This window comes from Nelumbo nucifera, chromosome 1 (genome assembly GCF_055504915.1).
Source record: "Nelumbo nucifera cultivar China Antique chromosome 1, China Antique-T2T, whole genome shotgun sequence".
In the NCBI taxonomy this organism is placed as follows: Eukaryota; Viridiplantae; Streptophyta; class Magnoliopsida; order Proteales; family Nelumbonaceae; genus Nelumbo; species Nelumbo nucifera.
In genome coordinates this window covers 70,243,542-70,265,296 of record NC_142649.1, presented here as the reverse complement: position 1 = coordinate 70,265,296, position 21,755 = coordinate 70,243,542, and the positions used below count along the sequence as shown (strand labels likewise).

Below are 21,755 nucleotides of genomic sequence, written 5' to 3'. Positions count from 1 at the left end.
TTGAACCCTTGACCTAGAGTGCGCGAACTGAAATCTGCCGGAGCTTCCCCCCGTTCGAGTTCCCTTGGTCGATGCCGACAATCATTTCAGAAGATTTATTTACCGAAGGTAAGTTCCCTCTTTATTGTTAGTTCTTCCATTCTCATATTTGTTTTTTTCTTATTTTTCTACCTTGTTTTTTTGTTTTTTTTTTTGCAATAAAAAAAACAACGGAAGGTCCAACCCACATGGGTATGTACAACGGAATGTGTTTGATATTTCGATGCTTGAAACAAATACAATGAATTAAGTACTGATTTTGGGTTGAAATGTTCTGTTCAGATGACTATGGATGAAGCCAAAAAAATCTTGCCCGCATGTCTGGATGATTCAAGCTCTAGAGGAATTGGTGCTTCGTCTACAACAGGAAATGAATTAAGTTCTTCCTTGTTCTTTAATCTAGGAGATGGCAACAATTGACTTGTAAATATTTAGACCGATGACAAAGAGACAGAGCATAGAGGCAGAGGAAACAAGAATCCTTCATGACAACCTAAGAACAAGAGAAGTAAAAATTTACATGCTGAGTGATTTGGAAAAACCCACAAAGATTACTCGGGAAAAGAAAACATCAAATTGTACAATTTGATGCAATTTTTTTTATTAAATAAAATTGGGTGATTCCATCAAAATCTTAAATTGTCATTAAAAGCATAACAATTTTTCTCTTGTGAAGTGAGTTGTTGGTCAATGGAAGAGGCACAGAGTTGCAGATGTTGCAACAGTTCTAACTTGCCGGCGTTGACCAAGGGAACTGGAAAGGGACTCCCACTCCAGAGAAATGAGAAAAAAAAATGATCGTCGACATCGACCGGCTGAACTCAAAGGGGGGGCAATCTCCGCCAGGTTTCAGTTCTGAGAGCAGAAGGTCGAGGGTTGAAGTGAGCTGAAATTCGAAAGAGAGGTGTGAAAGATGACCTTTTGGGCGAGAGGGAGCTAACGGTTGTCCCGTGAGATGTGTGGGAGGGCACACATGAGTCCCTCTAATCCGCGTGTGAGAGGACACGCAGCGCTCACAACCCGTGAGATGTTTTGGGGGGGCAAAGCTGGGTGGGGGGTGGATGTGAACCCCTCAAATTCAAATTTTAAATTTAAAACCCCCCTCCTTGTAGGCATTAAAGGAAAGGAGACAAGGGAGAGAAAATGAAGGGGAGTTGTCCCTTAACCTATTAAATTCGGTTTAGGAGGAGGAGCCAATGAGAAAAAAGGGAAAAAGAAAAAAAAGGAAAAAAAGAGGAAACTTTAGGAACCTTTCCACCCTTAGATTAGCATCAAAACATCTCAACCCTCCATCCTTTCCAAGCCTTAAAGAAATCCTAAGAGAAACCTTAACTAACCCTTTCCTTTTCAGTTAAAGCCTAATCAGACTAGAACTAATTTAGTTCTAATTAGACTAAACCATCCCAACTGAACCTAACCAAACCAACCCTATTCCATTCGACTTAACAATAAAAAAAAAAGAAAAAACCTATACTAAAAAACCAAACCAGCCAAGAGAAGGAGATCTTCTTGGGGATTCTTTCTCAGACTTTCCTCCTCCCTCCCTCACTCCCTCAAGCTCTCACCACTGAACTCTACCTTCCTCCTCTCCTCTCCGCCTTCTTCCTCCACCACTGGACCTACCCATCTCCATCTCTATCAACCTCTACCAACACAGCACCACCGAACTCTCCCTCTCATCGTCTTCTTCCACCTCTCCTTTCACCTAAACCCCAACTGAAATGCCACCATCAAATCTCCATGCCCCAACCAAAACAAAAGAAAGAAAGGAAAAAGAAAAATAGAAAGGGATCTCCATTCTTCTGGCAAAGAAGAAGAAAGAGGAAAAGGAAAGGAGCATGTCCATTCACTATTTTCAGCTAAGGTAAAGAATCCATTTCCCTCTATCTCTCTCTCACCCAAGTCCCTCTCTTTCTCTCTCTGATATCCCTCTTTACCCTTCTATTTCCCCAACTAAAATCCACTCACTCACCCATCACCCTCTTCTTCATACTTCTTAACCCCAAACCGAAACCTAGCTCCATCAAAACCCTAATTCTATTAACCCCAAAACAGAACCATTTTTCTTCCTTGAACCTTCTCCCTTCCAAGAGTCCAGCTGAACCTATCCCCCATCATCATTCAATCCAAGAAAAAAAAAAAAAGAAAAATCTCAAAGCAACCTTAGGGAAGTATCCCCTCTACCCATTTGATTCAAGTAAAGCTCAACCTCAAAAAGAGATGTCAACAATTTCAATCACTTATCTTGTAGTGTATGTCAAAAGGCCACAAAGAGGTGATCCCCTCACCTCATCCTTTTTTATTTTTTATTTTTGTTTTATTTTAGTATTTTTTTTTTGTTTTCTTGAATCTTCTTAATACTCTAGGTGTTTTTTTTTTTTAATTTCATTTCAGCATTGATTTTTTTTATTGGATGATGTTTGTTATTTTTTAGTTAATTTCTTGGTGACTTGGAGTAGAAATTATTAAAACACTTTGTTGACTGATTTGAATAACATTCTACGTCATTTATTAGTTATTTAACATAATTAGAATATATATCATTGCTGAAATTTCTTCTCTCATTGTATCTAAATTCAGATTTGTCTAGTTAAATGAATATATATATTAAATCCTTTTTTATTTGAATGTTAGAATACATGCTTAATAGTATTTCGGCTCTATGTTAAACTCTAGTTCAAGTTACTTTTTCTATCTTGTTTATCGGTATGTTTTGTCTCCATTTTTTTTTTTGCTCTAAATTGTAAGTGTAGATTGTGCTTAGTGAGCCCTAAGTAAGGTGGTTCATAGGGGACTGATTCCCTTGTGCTTTGATTTTTTTTCTCATTAGCCTAGTAGGAATGAGGGGAACCTTCGATAAAGAAGGAATATGCATGTAGTTTCCTAATCCTTTTCTCCTTTATGGGTTTCCCTCACTCAAAAAGAGAATGAGAGGGTTGAATCACTTAGGAAACAAGCTCACCATGACAATCCTTTTTGATGGTTAAAGTTGCTCGAAATCTTGTAGATTTTTGTTTTCTTTTATTCTTATTCTTTCTTTACCAAATTAGGGGAATAGTACTACATGTTGAGTATGAGAGAGGGGTGCCTAACACTTTCCCTCTTTCCCCTGTAAAGTACTTAGAATAGCCTCTTTTGGGATCACATGAGAGTCTTGTTTTGTTTATTGAACTTAGGAGTCCCATCACTCCCATGTTCCTTTTACCGATGGGTGGCGACTCCATACCATTTCAGCCATGGAGTGAACCCCAATTTCAATTTGGATGTTCACAGATATCCCTTTTCTTAAGTCTCTCCCTAGTGGGCATTCTTAGTCAATTTGGGGGGACCTCTTTTATTAAGCCTCTCCCTAGTAGGTAATTTGTTTCATAAAACCAGCCATAAGAAAATTTTAATTTCTCTTTGAAGGGAGGGGGGGGGGGGAATCAATTTATTAATGTTCTTAAGAAGTTTCTTAATTTTGATCGTTCATTTCAACCTCCCCATTAAGATAGTCAAAGACTTACTTGACTAAGAGGCTTCCATATGGACTGAAGCCCTATACCATTTCATCCTCTTTCTCCTCTAAAGGAGTATCTTAGCTTCTATTTCTCGAGTAGTTTCATCAAAGACAAGGTGTCTTATTTTGTGCATATCCCATGATCTAATAGATGGATTAATGATCTTGCTCATTGTTTAATTATTTTCACTTATTTCTTCATTTTGACATCTGGTTTAGGGGCGAAGAGGAATACTACTAAGCCAATTATCTTTCCAGATTCTATAGGTCTTCCCATTACCTATTTTCCACGCAGTGCCTCTCTTTAGATGGTCCACCTGGTTCAAAATTCCCCTCTTTTTTGGTGTGGAGGCTTAGAATAACTCAATACCCTTGAGACATTTCTTTTTTATTAGATCAACCCAAAGACTATTCTCATTTTTAATGATTATCTGTCCCATTTTCATAAGGTTTGCTCTATTAATATATTCCATCTTTATTATACCCAAACCCCCATTTTTCTTTGACATAGTTACCTTGCCCCATTTCTTTAAGCAGAGGGGGGTTTCTCCTTGATTCTTACCCAAAGAAAAAAAAAACGACGTTGGAGCTTATCTAAGTCAATAAGGGTGTTCTTGGGAAATTGGAATAATCTCATTTGAAATTAAACCATGCTTCTGATTATCGCTCGAAACAAGGTTACTCTTCTTCTTAATGATAGGGTTCTACCTCTCCAGCCTTCTAATTTATTTTTTATAGTTTGAGTGCATTCATTAACAGTTGTCTTTGTCACTCTCCCAGTTATCATGGGGGCACCTAGATACTTTCCCTCTATTTCTTGCTTCGAAAATTTTAATATTTTGGATATGATTTTTATTATTTTCTTATGAATATTTTTTGAAAAGAATATGGCCAATTTATGGAAATTTGGGATTTTCCAAAAAGCCCTAGCATAATTTTGGAGGATATTTTTAATTTTTTGTATGTCATCAATTGATGCTTTAGAAAAAAATCATGTAGTCGTCCACAAACTGTAAAATGGGAATATTTTGGGCATTTTTATTCACTTTAATTCCTGGGTCAAACTTGTTAGAGCTTCATTACATAGGACAAAAATGTAGGGAGATAGAGGGTCTCCCTGCCTTATACCCCTTGTTGGGTAGAACTTCTCCCTTGGAGATCTATTCACTAGTACTTTAAGAGAAAAAGAACATTTCTCTTTATTGCTTTCAAATTTTTCTAAGAGTAAGGGTAAGAGATTAAAATATTTTCAATCATTATGTGTGTGTGGCTTTCGTTTTAGAGCTCAATAAATACAACCACTTATTTTGTATAAATTTCTCTTTGTAAAATTTTCACACACACATTTTGTCTGTGAGAGGGAATAGCTATTTTTTTTTTGAAAATTTCCTTGCCTTTTGACATTGAATAAATTCATCAGCGGTTTTCCTAACTACTTTCTATTGAAACAAATACAACCTTGGAAAGGATTATCAATGGTGTACGTTAGGACTTTTTGAGCACACTTGAAGCTCTGTATTCTTCTCTGCAAACAGCAGAGAGACGGAGCCGGATGTGAAGACTGGAGAGAGCTGTAGGGTAAAATGGCTTTCAAACCCTCAACCCAACCAAACATCCCATCCTCACCCTTTATATTGACCCATATTCGACCCGCCCATTTAAATGGTTGGATTTGGATGGATGGGGTGGGTGTATTAAATGGGCTGGGTCGAAAACTGCCACTCGAAAGCCCAATTATCCCTTCATTGGGTCAAGAAATTGTAAGCTCAAAGTACATTTTGAGTAGGTATTAACTCGGAATTAATGTCAATCCACGGGCAGGTATAGATGCATAAAATATGGGTTTTTAACCATTTGAATGTTTGTATCTCAAAATGCCATGAGATATTAGATTAGGGTATCTTATGTTTCTTGTAATGTCCTATAAGATACCAACATTTTAGACTAGCAATGGTCTCCTGAGAGAGAGAGAGAGAGAGAGAGAGAGAGAGAGAGAGAGAGAGAGAGAGAGAGAGCTTGATGAAGAGACAAATGGTCTTCTGAGATCAATGGATTAATCTTAACCATCCAAGGTATTCCAAGATTTCAATCAATACAAACCATCCAAATAATATTACTAAGGTGGTGTTCTTCAATGTGAATTGTTTATCTTGTTGTCAATTCCAAAACTAAATCTTGATGGTTTGGAAACAATTGGTTTGTAAAACAAAAACATAAAAACATGATCTTAATTGTATATGTGTTTTTTGTTTATATTTTTGAATAGAAAATTTGTCTTTGTTTAAAAAACATAATTTTGATTTCAAAAACATGATTGATTTTTGGAAATGATTATATTATTTTCACTTATCAAAACAAAATTAAGGTTAGAGAATATATTTTTATTTTTTTGTTAATGCGACAATTTTGAAAACATGTGAAAACAAAAACATTCACATTATCCTAACTCCCCCTACACCAGCCCAAAAATCAAGACCATCAAAATGGTTTCCTAGAGCAATGGTTTGATCCCACACATCTAGGAGATACCAAATTAAAATAAAAATATGATTCCTCAAGGTGAAATCTATAAGTAGATGAATAGATTTATGCCATGTAAGTCATGCATTAGAGTTTTCATAAGGTGAAATATAAAATATTTGCCATTAACCAACATTAGATATCACTTAATCTTGATTTTACTTTCTTTAAAAGGCACAAAAAATAATACAAAAAACAATTAGATTGTGTTTGGAAACAATGCAAATAGAGTATAAATGTCAATTCACTGTAAATATGCACTTTGGTTTAGTTTTGCTAGTGTTTGGCAAGAATGCATTTATGCATTGACAATGGTAGAAAACACAATTTCTAAGGCATGTTTACATCGAAAATGAGATCTAGTTTTGCATCGAAAAAAAAAGAAGTAAATTTGCATTCAAAGTGGGCTTTTGTTAAAAAAGGTATATTACTTTATCGGGATTCACGTCTGCATCCATTAAAACTACAAGTTGTATGGTAGGAAAGTAAATTTGTCAATGTAAAACTAATCTAACTTTGCATTTGCATGGACCGAAATGCACAATGTATATGTATTTACACTCTAACAACCTTAAGTAATTTCTTATTTAATGATATATAAAAATATAGGGTTTCGAGCAGGTCATAAAAGTAAGGAAATTTGTAGATTTGTACCCTGTACTTTGGGCCTAGTCTCACTTTGGTCCCCGAACTTCAAAATGTGTCAATCCGGTACCTAAACATCCAAAAAGTACCAATTTAGTACAAAACCGTTAATCACTGTTAAGTGGCACGTGAAGGGACAAAAATGTTGTCATCTAATTTTCCTTATCAACTATCCAAATACCCAAATCTCTTAGAAGCCAACAAAGAAAAGCAATTTGTTAAAAATTGATCTATTGCTTTGGTTTGATCTTGATTCTTGAGGAAAAAGATGATGATTTACAATTTCTAAGGGTAATTTTGATATTTTCAAAAGTTTTAAGTTGCACGTGTCATCATGTGATAAATATAACTAATAGACTGCTAAAAGTAGGCACTAAATTGGCACATTTTGGAAGTTTAGGTGCTAAATTGGTACATTTTAAAGTAACTAAGACTAGGCCCAAAGTACAAGGTACTAATCTGCAATTTTTTTTAGCAAAAAGTAATTAAGATTTAATTGAAAAAAAAGGGAGGTACATGAGAAGATGTACTCCAGAGAGAGAGAAAAGAAAGGATTACAAAGGAAGAGCACTATCACAAAATAAGCAATCTCTATGAGCACCAGATTTAGCTAAACCATCTACTATAGTGTTCAGTTCCCTAGATTAATCCAGTTCAATTTAACCTGCATTGAGTTCAAAATATCTCTAGCTTTTGCCAAAAGATGAGCCAAATTCCATGGTCCACTGTCTTTTTCTTTTAGCCATCTTATTGTATTTGTTGAATCACCTTTAATAAGTAGGGAGGAAATTCCATGCATTTTGGCACAACGAAGACTTGCGAGGGCTGCTACTATTTCTACCTTTGTAGAGTTAGCAGGACCAATCGGACCACTAAAAGCCTAACATAAGTTCCCATCCCTGTCCTAAATTATACTTCCAACCCCTACTATACATGAAGAACCTTGAGCACTTCCATCAATACATAATCTTTTCATCCTTGCTTCCCTTCTATAGCAATGTATAGGAGCATCTTGTCTTGGGGATGACAAAAGGATTTCCTTTAGGTTTTGTTGATCGTTCAAAGATAGTCAAGTAGAATCCTCTAGAATTTAGAGCCCACAAATTGCAACGAAAAGTAATAGAGGAGATCATGTCTTCTACACTTTTGGCTTTATTCTCAAATACCCTATTGTTTCTTTCTTCCCAAACACCCCACATAATAGCTTGAACTACCAATTTCCAATACAGTTTTCCTCTTGTGCCTAGACCTGTACCTTTCCATTGCCATATTACATCCACTACTTGTTTAGGAAACACCCATTTGATTTCGACCATTCTTAGGAAATGGTACCAAATCTTTCTAATTACAATACAATGTAAAACAAAGTGTTCTGTTGATTCTCCATCACTTGGGCACAAAGGGCACGCATGTGGGGAATGAACCACTTGCCATTGAATTCTTTCTCTAAAGTGTCACAAGTGTTTATTTTCTTTAGGCAAGACCCCTACACAAAGCACAAAACCTTTGAGGGGACTTAGGAGCACCGCAGATTCTTGTAGGGAAATTTGGAGTCATGATCATTTGACACTAAAGCCTTGAAAAAGGAATTTGTGGTGAACTTCCGAGCAAGCTTAAGGGACCAAATTCTTTGGTCAGGGGTAGTTGTTGAAAGATAGACTTCTCTAAGGTGATGTAACAAGTTTCCGAGCTCAGCTATTTCTACTTCTCTTAGGGGGTCTTCTTAGGTTTGGGTTCCAGTTAAAACCGAAGGAAGAAGGGGTAAGGCAAGAGGAAATTATGGCTTCTTTGGATCGAGAAGGGTTGAAAATATAAAGGGAAGGCACTATCTAGTGTTCTATCTTCCCATCATAGATCACTCCAAAATTTAGTCATATTTCCATTTCCACTTTATATTTGATAAAAGGAACAAATAAATCAAAGGTTGAAAAAAATACCTTTCCAGGGGTTGTTTGTTGTCACTCGGTTCAAGTTGACTTTGATATCCCATCCATCTAAGGTTCTCCCATATTTACTGCTAATAATGGAAATCTAGGTGGTTCCCGACTTAATCCTCCCTTTTCCTTAGGTTTACAAACCTAATTTCATCTTACTAAGTGGCAAGGCTTCTCATTTCCACCATCCCATAAGAAATCTCACTAGAGTTTCTCTATCTTATTTTTTATTTTAATTAGGATTCGGAAAACAGAAAGAAAGTAAGTTGGCAAATTAGTCAGACTGTCATAGATGTTTTTATTAAAGTGATCCTGCCCCCTTCTGAGAGATGACATTTTTTCCAAGTAGCTAGTCTTTTTTCACACTTCTCAATCACTAGGTCCCAAAATACTTAGCTTCTTGGGTTTTCCCCCATAGGCATCCCAAGATATGAGATTGAGAGTTTTCCAATTTACAACCTAGCACTTCCTTGAAGCTTTCCAAGTTTTCTTCATTTATATTCAAACCTACCAAACTGCTTTTTGCAAGATTTACCTATAGCCCTGTCACCTCTTCAAAGCATTTAAGTACCCACTTTAAGCTATGTATGTTGTAATCATCTACTTCCAAGAAAAGAATGATATCATCTGAACAACGGATGAGAAATTTGAGTCTCTTCTCTCACTACTCTGAAACCTTTTATCAATGATTGTCCTTTGCCTTCGTAAGTAAGAAGCTGAAGATATCATCTACAAGGGTGAAATGCAAGGGGGAGAGAGGACATCCTTGCCTTAAACCTCTACTGGCCTTTTAAAGTAGTTTTTTCATTCACAATTTATCAAAAGAGAGAATCAAGCAAAACTCATGCAACCTTTGATCCAACTCAACCAACTTTTACCAAAGCCTCTCCATTGCAAAATTTCTAAAAGACAATCCCAATTTAATTTGTCGTAAGCCTTCTCCAAGTCAAGCTTTACTATTATTGCAGATTTGCCTTTTTGTTTTGTATCCTCCGTACATTCATTAGCAATTAATATGCTGTCAATAATTTATCTCCCTTTCACAATTGTAAACCACATTCAATCTAGTCGTCAAAACTTTTGTTAAGATTTTGTACAAACTTCCAATTAAACATATTGGCCTGAACTCCTTTGCTTCAAGAGTGCCTATTTTCTTAAAAATTAAGGCAATGAATGTCAAGTTGGTTCCTTTATTAACTATAGCCGAATTGTAGAAATTTTTGAATATTTCCATTACATCCTTTTTTACTATGTCCCATCATAATTGGTGTTAGCACCCAATTTTTTGCTTGATTCCCTCTCTAACCCACTTTTCACACTCCAAATGCCCAATCAGACCCTACCCACATCTTTAGAATATGCCAAAACCCTAGGAAACTAAATTTCAACTCAGATAGCCTCAAGTCCACCGTCAAATCCATAAGATTCCCTTTCGATGGTCCCGAATGTGCCACACCACCACACCTGTTACCCAATCAGACTCCATCACATGAAACAAAGTCGTTTATTATCAAATCACACCAAATTTCAACCTTAAATCCATTAATTTCGTCATTTATCCATTAAATATTACATTTTGATAAACCTGACATTATAATAATTCTCGAGCCTAAAACCTACGATCCACATGCCCCCAATACGATCAAATCCTCACAAGAACTTCATAATTCAAATACACATCCATCAACGCAAGATTCAATTTCAATCCCCCCTCCATTCATCCAAAATACTCATAACTTAGATCCTCACAATTCCCACACCACTAAAGCATTGGCACACTTCCATTAGACTCCAAGGACCACAGGATACCCATCGCCCAAATTTCAAATCCAATAGTCCCCATTTTGCCCTTCATATGCAAAGATTCCAAATCGACCATTCTCATTGCTTGTTGTTCTCAAAATCTTAGATATCCACACAACAACTCCCCCAAGATACTCAAGTCTTCCTAAAACCTCCATCAGACCCCTGATCAACCATCCACCAGATTTCAGACCCAAAAAATGACAATTTTAGTCCTCATTCAAAAAGATTCCAAACCGACTATTCTTATCAGTTGCCATTATCAAAATCTTGTATCTCCATAACGACAGCTCCCCCAAGATGCTCAGATCTTCCCAAAACCTTCATCAGACCCCTGATCAACCACCCACCAGATTTCATACCCAAAAATGACCATTTTACCCCTCATCCAAAAAGATTCCAAATTGACTATTCTTATCAGTCGCTACCATCAAAATCTTAGATCTCCATCACGACAGCTCCCCCAAGACACTCAAATCTTCCTAAAACCTCCATTAGACTCCTGATCGACTGTTCACCAAATTTCAGGCCTAAAATGATCGTTTTTCCCGTCATCCAAAAAGATTCCAAATCGACAATCCTTATTGGCCGCCACTCTCCAAATCTAAGATCTCCATCTAGGCACATCATCTAAGACCCCCAAAACCTACCAAAACCTCCATCAGCTTCCCAACCAACCATTTGTTCAACTTCAGACCTCAAAATGTCCATTTTGCCCTTCATTCCAAAAGATTCTAAACCGACGATCCTCATTGGCTGTCACTCTTAAAATTTTAGATCTTCATCACAACAACTCCCTCGAGACACACAAATCTTCCTAAAACCTCCATCAAACCCCCGATCAACAATCCACCAAATTTCATACCTTAAAATGACCATTTTGTCCTTCATTCAAAAAATATTCCAAATCAATGATTCTTATTAGTCGTTACGCTTCGAATCTAGGATTTCCATCACAACACACTAATCGAGACCTTCAAACTATACCAAAACCCTCATCAACCATCTGATCGACCATCTGTCAAATTTCAGATTTTAAAATGACTATTTTACCCTTCGCTTAAAAAGATTCCACATGGACCATCCTCGTTGCCCGATATGCTCATATTCAATTTGTCCGTCACCACGCATCATCCAACACTCCCAAACCCCATCAAAACCTCCTGAATGATCTATCACATTTCATACCTTAAAATGGACATTTTACCCTTCGTTTAAAAAGATTCTAAATGGACTATCACTATCGCCCGATACATTCCATATTCAAGTTATCTGTCACCACACATCATGTGGCACCTCCAAACCCTATCAAAACCTCTTGATTGATTGACAAATTGTTACATTTTAGACCTTAAAATGACCATTTTACCCTTTGCTTAAAAAGATTCCACGTGGACCATCCTCGTTGCCTGATACTCTCTAATTTCAAAATATCCATTGTCATGCAACATACGACACCTTTAAACCCCATCAAAGCCCCTTGATTGACAATCCAACAAATTTTATACCCTAAAATGATCATTTTACTCCTCATTTATAAAGATTTCAACCCGAGAGCTCTCATTGGCTACTACTCCCTTATTTCAAGATCTACATTGCGGTACACCCTCTGATACACCTACACCACACGCCATCACCTTCCTAAACACCTGGATAAACCCTCATCCATTTTTAGACCCAAAATGACCATTTTAACCTTCCATAAAGAAAAACCCTGATTTGATGGCCCCTGTTGCTTAACATACTCCAAATCATGATTTCTCACTTTGACACACTCCTCGAAGCCTTCAAACCCCAACATTCTCCTTTTTGGACACCTTAGAACCCCCTTGGAAAATTTCGTTACAAAATTCCCCATTTTACCCCTCCATGTATGAAGATTCAAATTCGGGTGATCTCGTTGTTTGAGACGAACCCTAACATCATGAATTTTAACCTCAGCCCTTGAATCCTACACATTACACCCCTTGGACTTGCCCTCTCATTACAAAAATACCCCCTTCTGTTTTTTTTTTCATTCAAGTCCCAACACATTTCTGAAAATCACCAAGAACCCCCTATCTACCCTGGATGCAATCTCATCCATAGATCTAAATCACCCTTGCTTCTCCACCCTAGGATCGGCTTAACCATCATTTAGCACTCCCCAAACCCTAATTTCTAAAACCTTAGCCACCCCTTCTCTCCATTCCCTCTCAAAAAGAAATCCCCTCTTCTAGACATTAAAGGAAAGGAGACAAGGGAGAGAAAATCAAGGGGAGCTGTCCCCTAACTATTTAAATTTGGTTTAGGAGGAGGAGCCAATGAGGAAAAAAGGAAAAAGGAAAGAGGAAAAAATGAGGAAACTCTAGGAACCTTTCCACCCTTAAATAAGCATCAAAATATCTCAACCCTCCATCCGTTCTAAACCTTAAAGATATCCTAAGAGAAACCCTAACAAAACCCTAACTAACCCTCCCCTTTTCAATCCAAGCCTAATCAAACTAAACCTAATTTAGTTCTAATGAGACTAAACCATCCCAACTGAACCAAACCAAACCGGCCCTATCCCATTTGGTTTAACAATAAAAAATTATAAAAAAAAGAAGAAAAAACATAGACAAAAGACCGAACTCCCCCTTCTTCCTCTCTTCTTACTCTCTAAAAGAGACCACCGAACTCTCCCTCTCGTCTTCTTTCTCCTCTCTTCTCCACCTCCTTCCCTTACCACCGGACACTCCCTCTCTTCGGATGTAACCCCATTGTCACAAGTCACAACTCTCTTCTCCCCCTCTCACTCATCTGTTCTCCTTCATAACCACCGAAACATCATCTTCTCTGTCCTCTCTCTCTCTCTCTCCTTCCATCATCTTCTCTTAACCAAAAAAGAAAGAAAAATAGCAAAAAATTTCCATTCAGCAAGAAAATAATAAGGAAGAAGAAGAAGAGAAGGAAAAGGTCTACTCGCCTCAAGGAAGAAGAAGAAAATCTCTCCCATTTGTTCCAAGATAGAAGGTAAAGGAAAGCCCTTCCTACCCCATTCGGCCAGGTAAAGAAACCCCAACCCCTCCAACTCTCTCTCTTTCTCTTTTTCACCGAAATCCCTCTCACTCTTTCTCTCCAAAATCTCTCTCTAGCTCTCTCACCCCTACACCTAAACCAAAAATCCCATACTCTTCCACCCTTCATCACCTTCTACTTCCCCAATCGAAATCCACTCATTTACCCATCACCCTCATCAAAACCCTAGTTCTGTTAATCCCAAAACCGAATCCTTTTTCTTCCTTCCAACCATATTCCCTTCTCTTAGCCTAAACCTCGGAAAAACTCCCCATTTGGTCATGTGAAAAAGGCAAGGTGGAGGAAAGAACATTAAGGAAGACATTCAACCCAAAACTCTTAGGGTCAAGCTAATCCTAATAACAAAAAAAGGAAGGAGATTCAACCATTGCATTTGTCCAAACCCAAGGTCAATATTTCATTATCCTCCATTCTACAAGGAACTTGATCAAAGGCCACAAAGAGGTGAGTTATTCACCTCACCCCTTTTCTAAAGGTGGTTGTGTTTTTTTTTTAAATTTGATTTCATAATGTTTAGGTGTAGGGAGCACTAGAGTTATTTTCTTTATGGATTGGAATGAATATTCACTATCTTGTCTGCACTTCTTTAATTTAACTCGAACCAATACTAGTGCTAAAATCCTTCCTTTTTTTAGTGTTCCAATTCAGATTTGGCAAATTAAGTGAATATGCGTGTTAGGTTTTTTTTTTTTTTTGAACGTTAGAATACATGTGTAATGGAGTTTTAGCTTATGTTAAACTTTAATTCAATCTAGTTTTCTATCTTTTTTATTGGATATTTTTGTCTCCTTGTTTTTTTCTTTTTTTTTTGGTTTAAATCCTAAATGTAGATTGCATTTAGTAAGCCCTAAGTGAGGTGGTTCATAGGGGATTGATTTCCCTTGTGTTTTGATTTCTCTCATTAGCCTAGTAGGAATTAGAGGAACCTTGGATAAAAAAGGAGGATGCATGTAGTTGCCTAATCCTTTCCTCCTTTAAGGGTTTTCCTCACCCAAAAAGAGAATGAGAGGGTTGAATCACTTGGGAAACATGTTGCCATGACACTCCTCTTTAATGGGTAAGGTTGTTACAAATCTGGTAGGCTTTGTTTCCCTTAGTTCTTATTCTTTCTTTACTAAATCATGGGAATGGTATGTATGAGTCATGTCTTGTTCCTTGAACATGAGAGGCCCATCACTCCCATGTTTCTATTCTAGATGAGTGGCGGCTCTTTACATTTCAGACAGGGAGTGAAACCCAATTTCAATGGGATGTTCACAATTGGTAAAACAAGAAGGGGAACCAATCCCGGCCTAGGGCACTATCTTTAATTTCTTGTCATCAAATTCCTTCTCTTGCTAGATATGCTTATCTTCTAATAGGATAGGGCTAGTCCAGTTGTTCAAAATAGTTCTTCTACTTCCTAAATTAGAACACACTTCTTCAAAATAATTTATAAGTGCGTCTACTATATCCTTTTTCTTCTTATACTATATTCTAACCCACCTTCAGCTTGAAAATATGGTTTTTTTCTTCGCCTCCCAGAGGTGTAGTTATGGAAAAACCTTGTGTATTACTTTCTTTCAATCATCTCACTCTGGATCATTGTCTCTAGAAGACCTCTTCCCATTTTACCACCTTCTCCCATTCTTTCTTGATCTCTTCCCTTCTCAATCTTCCTTATTGTTCTTGGAAATTAAAGACTTCCAAAAGCCTTGAATTCCTCCCTACTCCACATTTTTTAAATTTTCTACAAGTGTTTCAGCTTTTGTTGGAAACAAAAACCATCCCACCCTTACACTCTACATTCCCCCCCCCCCCCCACCAATCTGCCACTTTTTGTTGAAAGTCTTTATGAGTTGTTCATACCTTCTCAATTCAAAATGGGTTCTTCCTTTTCCTCGAACTTTCAATTTGAAGACTGATAAGCCAATGATTCAAAATACATTTAGGACTGAGTTTTTGGAAGAGATTTGCAAAGTGATCTTCCTAATCAACCGTTGTTAGAAATTTTTGTAACAAACAACTGATTGTATTTCCTGCATGTTAGACCAGGTGTAGGTCCCATTATGCATAGGGTAATCTCGAAGATTATGTCTTGCTATGAATTTCGAGGAATCCTCCATACTCGTAGTTAGTTTCCTACAATTAGAATTCTTGTTGCAAAATCTTGTGACACTGAAATCACCACCAATACACCAAGGGATATCTGCAACTTCATGAAGAGAGTCCAACTCTTCCAAGAATCTCTTCCTTTCTGTAGGATAGTTGGAACCATAAACTCCTATAAGAATCTAGCTGAACCCATCACATACATCTGTTGTTCCACACCAGAAATGGATAAGTCACCTTTAACTACTTCCACACCAGAAACCACTTCTTCTTTCTAGATAATGATAATTCTACCTGTTGTTCCAATTGTTGAAAGGGCTACCCACTTTTTGCCTTGTATTCCCCAGATTGCTTTAATCAATTTCCTATCCACCTCTTCTTTGATTCCGGAATTAACACCATATCATGGTTCTCCCTTCTTAAGGTATCTTTTACAAGAAACCTCTTTAATTTCCCCCCAACCCTCACATTCCAACATAAGATCTTTGAGATTCTAAAATAGTCTTTGCCCTTACTGGTCCTTTTATCTTTTTTTTTAATTGAAATAATTTTATTAATCAGCAATAGACAATAGTACAAAGTCCCCAAGGAAAGGCACGAGTTGCAACCTCTCCGGGCTAGTTAAGTACAAATTTCCAACTTAATAACAACTTACATAGAAGCACAAAAAAGATCTTCCCTATAAACCCCCTGTTTGGCTAAAGCATCAGCCAAAGATTTAGTAGACCTACCAACCCATTTTACCTCAACTCTCATATTGTTGGTTAACTACTGTACTTTTTTTATGAGATCTTTGTAGCCCCAAATGGTGGTATCCCAGTTTAGGAGCCACCTTGTTACCACCGGAGAGTCCCCTTCAAGTAGGAGATGCTCCACCCCAAGCTGGTTGGCGATCTGAATTCCTTGTACTGCAGCAAGGATTTCTGCCTTTGTGGAATCCCCCACTCCCACCGGTCCTGAGAAGAGGGAAATTATGTTGCCATCCTTATTTCTCAGGATACCCCCTATACCTGAAGGCCCGGGGTTGCCTTGGCTGCTTCCATCAAAGTTCAGCTTGATGACACCTTCCAAAGGTGGAATCCATTCTGACAGAATACTATCCTTCTTTGTTGAAGTGTTAGCTATTACTAGCCAAGTCCTCCACAAGTCATCAAAGATGCCCACAGTTTTAAGCCAATGGATTGCTCTTGTTAGGTTACAATCCTTCATTTCATTAACCCTCTTTCCTTCTCTAAGAAAATTCTTGCATTCATTTCCTCCCAAAGAGTCCACAGAGTGCTGCCTTGACACATTTCCACATGACCTTAGCTCTTCTAGTGTGCCAAACTGATGGAGGCCCATCCCAAGGCCCATCTCACCATGGGGGTGGTAGCCCATAGGATAAGGATAAAGGATAGGATCATTCAAGAAGATAATTCAAGAAAAGGTAAATCATTCATGAATTCAAGACTCACCAAGAATTCAAGAGTTCAAGACTCATCAAGAATCCAAGAATCCAAGACCCATCAAGATTTCCAAGAATTCAAGATAATCCAATGTTCCCAAGATTCATGCATCAAGGGAGATCAGACGATGGAGATCAAACCAAGAAGAGTTCAATCCTATCAGATTAGATGTTTGGATCTATCCTAGTTGTTCTTTCCTAATTCTTTTACAATTTCCAGATGTATTATAAATACTGTTATTTTCCAGTTAAAAGACACTTCAGAATTATTCATCAATTTAGATTTCAATTTTCGCCACCTTTTCTCTCTCCTCTAGAGAATTCGGTTTTCTTCGCTAGAAGCTAGCAATCGCCCGGTGCTTGCAAAGCCAGCCCGGTTTTCATTGCTTCCACGCTGTGTCAGGTGGTATCAGAGCAGGGAATTCGCCTAGTTAAATGGCCAACCAAGACGGTAGCCATTAGGGAGTGGCCGACTCCATCAAATGTCACAGATGTGAGACGCTTCCATGGGTTGGCAACTTTCTACAGGCGATTTATTAAACATTTTAGCAGTATTGGGGCTCCCATCACTGAATGTTTGAAAAGGGGAAAATTTCAATGGGGAGAAGAACAAGAGCAAAGTTTTGCTCTCATAAAAGAGAAATTATGCACTGCTCTTGTCCTTGCCTTGCCAAATTTTGATAAATTATTTGAAGTTAAATGTGATGCCAGAAGAGTTGGCATAGGGGTTGTATTGTCCCAAGAAAAGAGACCCACTGCTTTCTTTAGTGAAAAATTATATGAAGCCAGGAGAAAGTGGTCTACTTATGACAGAATTTTATGCTCGGGTTAGAGCCTTGAACATATGGGAACACTATTTAATTGCAAAAGAATTTGTTCTCTACACTGATCACCAGGCCTTAAAATATCTCAGTGGGCAAAAACAATTAAGTGATTTGCATGCTAGATGGTCTGCTTTTCTAAACAAATTCCCATATAAAATTGTGTATAAGGCTAGACGACAAAATAAAGTGATCGATGCTCTTAGCAGAAAAGTAGCCCACATCAAGACCCTCAGTATTGAGATTGTGGGTTTTGAGTGCTTAAAAGACCTATATGCCCAGGATGAGGACTTCCAACAGGTATGTGAGAAATGTGTGAATAGACAGCCAGCAGAAAACTTTTACATCTATGAAGGGTTCCTTATGAAGGGGGAACAACTGTGTATCCCTTGCACCTCCCTCCACGAAAAGATCATTAGGGATCTGCATGGGGGTGAAGACCCAATCCTTTTTGGCTTAACCTAATCTCAGATCCGCCTCTTTAAGTGATTGATCAAATCAACCCAATTCGAAATGGGCTTTAGGCCCAAAATGTATTAAGTGCACAATAGGCTTCCAAACTGCTGCCCAGTTGGGCTTCTTTGTATGGCATGGGACCCAAACATTGATCTCCACATCAGCCACATGGGTTCGGCCTAGCCTTTGTTACAAGGCCTAACCGAATTCACTAGAGAGCCCAATGAACCCCCTAAGCCCATCACATGGACTCTATCGGCCTAACACTTACACTAAGTGGTCCTTGGGACAAGCCATCTTATAAAAACCCAGGGACTGTGCGCAAATGCAAGATTAGCCCATCAAGTATAACCCATAATGATCAAACACTGCCCGAAAAGAGAGGACCTCTCCCTCGGCTGCAATGAACAGTGTTGCACTCTCTGCTACTATCGATCCCGGGAATTAAAACCATTTGCAAACATTTTGAAACCATATATATATCTATATATCTTATATATAAATTTTGCAAAACAAAATTCCAACGATTGAAATCAGTTCTCCCTCGGCTGCAATGAACAGTGTTGCACTCTCTGCTACTATCGATCCCGGGAATTAAAACCATTTGCAAACATTTTGAAACCATATATATATCTATATATCTTATATATAAATTTTGCAAAACAAAATTCCAACGATTGAAATCAGTTGCTGGCAGTTTGGTTTCCATCAGAGAGAGTGCATCCCCGATCATTACCTTTGTCCGACAAAGGGGCTGATCCTGTCACTATGATCACCCACTCAAATGAATTCTCAGACTGTCCCAATATACCCAGATTTGGACCCCCGCTAAGGATCTCACTGATTGACATATCAAAGACAGCCCAATCTGACACCTAGTGCAGTATCATAATCGAGTCTAGGGGTCAGGTGTAACATTCTAGTTTTGCCCATCAATCTCCAAGGTCAAGGGCAATACTGGAAATCTGGTCCGGTTCAAAGATTCAAGTAATCCTACACTACATGTGCCTTGGGTCTCACCTTGGCACTGAGACAGGCACCCTAATATTTCGTAGCACACCAGTGTCAGCCTTGGCTGGATAAATCTCCCCAGACTTATCCAACGGTTATGAACATTCTTAACTAACATTGGTCTCATTAAGTGTCCAGTTTAAGGGTCTTACACAGAAACATACCACACAACATGAATCAAACATGCACTTTATTCATTTACACCAAATGTCTAAAGTACATCAAAACTAATTGGAGTTAAGGGCATACAAAATTGTCTAACAACCCAAAGTCCTAGTTTAAAGATAAGGGGTTTAACGGGCTCGGGAGAAAAGTTGCAATTGGCTCAAGTTTGTGAAGGGAAATGGAATAGAGCGTGGGGAAACAATCTTTGAGGGGTTGAGTACCCACCCAAATATCCTCCTAGAACAGAATTGTATTACCAGAATAAGCATCATACCTAATGAATCTATGGAAACGAAGGAGAATACCATGTATAGCCTTCCAAGGTGTAGTAAGGGTAGCTCGATGAGATATCCTAGAATCCCAACCATTTCCTACACAACCATGAATGCTTGCCACCACCTCATGCCATAATCTCTCTCTCTCTCTCTCTCTCTCTCTCTCTCTCTGGGCCATCTCCATAGCCACTTCCCTAGAAGGGCTACATTCTTCAACACTATGTTCCCTACCCCTAAACCCCCTTCTTCCTTTGGTTTGTTAACTATCTCCCATCTGATCAAGTGATCCTTTTTCACCTCTCCTGGTTTCCATAGAAAATCCCTCATTCTCTTCTCCAGTTTCTTAGCCTCCCTTGGAGGAATCCTAAACACTGAAAGGAAGTAGGTTGGAAGGTTGGCAAATGTAGCCTTAATTAAAGTCAGCCTACCCCTATTGAAATGTAACTCTTTTTCCGAGCCGCCAAGCACTTGTCAAATTTCTTCACAATAGGGGCCCATAAACTACTTTCTTTAGGGTTGGCTCCTAAGGGTAGCCTTAAGTATGTCAAAGGCCAAGAAGAAATATTGCAACCTAAGCATTCTGCAATGGATTCAATCTCCGTATTCTCCAAGTTTACTCCAGCCACACAAATTTTATCAAAATTTACCTTCAAGTTGGAGACCCTCTCAAAAGTACTTATTAAAATCTTAAGGTTCTCCACTTTGCTCAACTCATTCTCTTCACATAAAATAACAATATCATCAACAAACTGAATGTGAGTTACTGGAATGCCTCTGCTTCCTATTCTCCATCCCTTTATTTGGCCCTCCTCATCTGCTTTGGAGATCATCCTCTAAAGACATCAACAACAAGTGTAAAGAGGAAAAGGGAGAGTGGATGCCCTTGTCTTAAGCCTCTATTGGCTAGAAAAAAGTCCTTAACCACCCCATTCACCAACACTGAATAACGATAAGAGTTTAAGCATCCTCTTATCCAATTACACCATTTATCCCCAAATCCACATCTTCTCGACATTTCCAACAGGAAATTCCAATCCACCAAGTCATAGGCTTTCTCCAAGTCCAGCTTGCAGACAAATCCTTTCCTACCCGATCTCCTTATCTCTTCCACACTCTCGTTGCAATAAGGATATGATTTATAATTTGTCTATCCTATATAAAGGCTCCTTGTGCTTGGCTAACAAGAGAGGGGAGAACTACTTTGATCCTCCTAAAGAGCACTTTTGCCAAAATCTTATAGACGCTTGTCACCAGGCTAATTGGCCAAAAATATTTGGGGTGTCTAGCATCATTCTTTTTGGGAATTAAGTCTATAAAGGTGGCATTGATTCCAGGACTCACAAAATTTTTATCCTCAAATTCTCTAAATACACCAATTAAGTCTTCTTTGACTATGTCCCAACAGTCCCGATAAAATGCCATTGTAAATCCGTCAGGACCCGGTGCCTTAGCCCTATCCATAGAAAAAACAAATTGTTTAATTTCCTCTTCCTCAATCATTCTTTCCAGCCATCCCTTATCTATTTGGTTCAAAGTTGGCCAATTCTCCTCCCCTACTATTAACTGATTCTCTAAGGGTCTTTGAAAGATGGATTTGAAGTGATCCACAACCTCAAGCATCTCCTCTTGAGAGGTTATCTCCACACCATCAACATCAAGCATTAGTATCAATTTTTTTCTCCTTCTCCCATTAGCCAAAGCATGAAAAAATTTGGTATTCCCATCCCCTTCATTGATCCACTTATGTCTGGATTTTTGTCTCCAAGAGATCTCCTCCCTCAACAAAGTCTCCTCTAACTCCTTTTTCAGTTTCCTCCTCATTTCTCTGTCTTGCTCATCCATCATCCCTTGGGATTCTTTTGCATCTAACTCCTCAATCTGAACCAATAATCTAGCTTTTACCTCCTCCATTCTTCTAAATTGAACCTTATTCCATTCTTTTATTTTACCTCTCAACCTTTTTAATTTTTTGTGGAATCTAACCCCATCCCA

At 38.2% G+C, this 21,755-nt stretch overlaps 1 protein-coding gene across 2 annotated transcripts in view; it reads left to right on the top strand.

The window, feature by feature from the left end:
* Positions 1 to 1,527: 1,527 nt before the first annotated feature.
* Positions 1,528 to 21,755, top strand: part of LOC104612758 (aminomethyltransferase, mitochondrial-like) — a 31,688-nt gene continuing 11,460 nt past the window's right edge. Inside the window, exon 1 of one of the 2 annotated variants that reach the window (XM_088902694.1) lies at positions 1,528 to 1,903. The gene's annotated coding sequence lies outside the window, so the exon portion shown is untranslated. Of the gene's footprint in view, positions 2,315 to 21,755 lie in introns of both variants that reach the window. The other variant, XM_010280325.3, reaches the window with a different exon arrangement.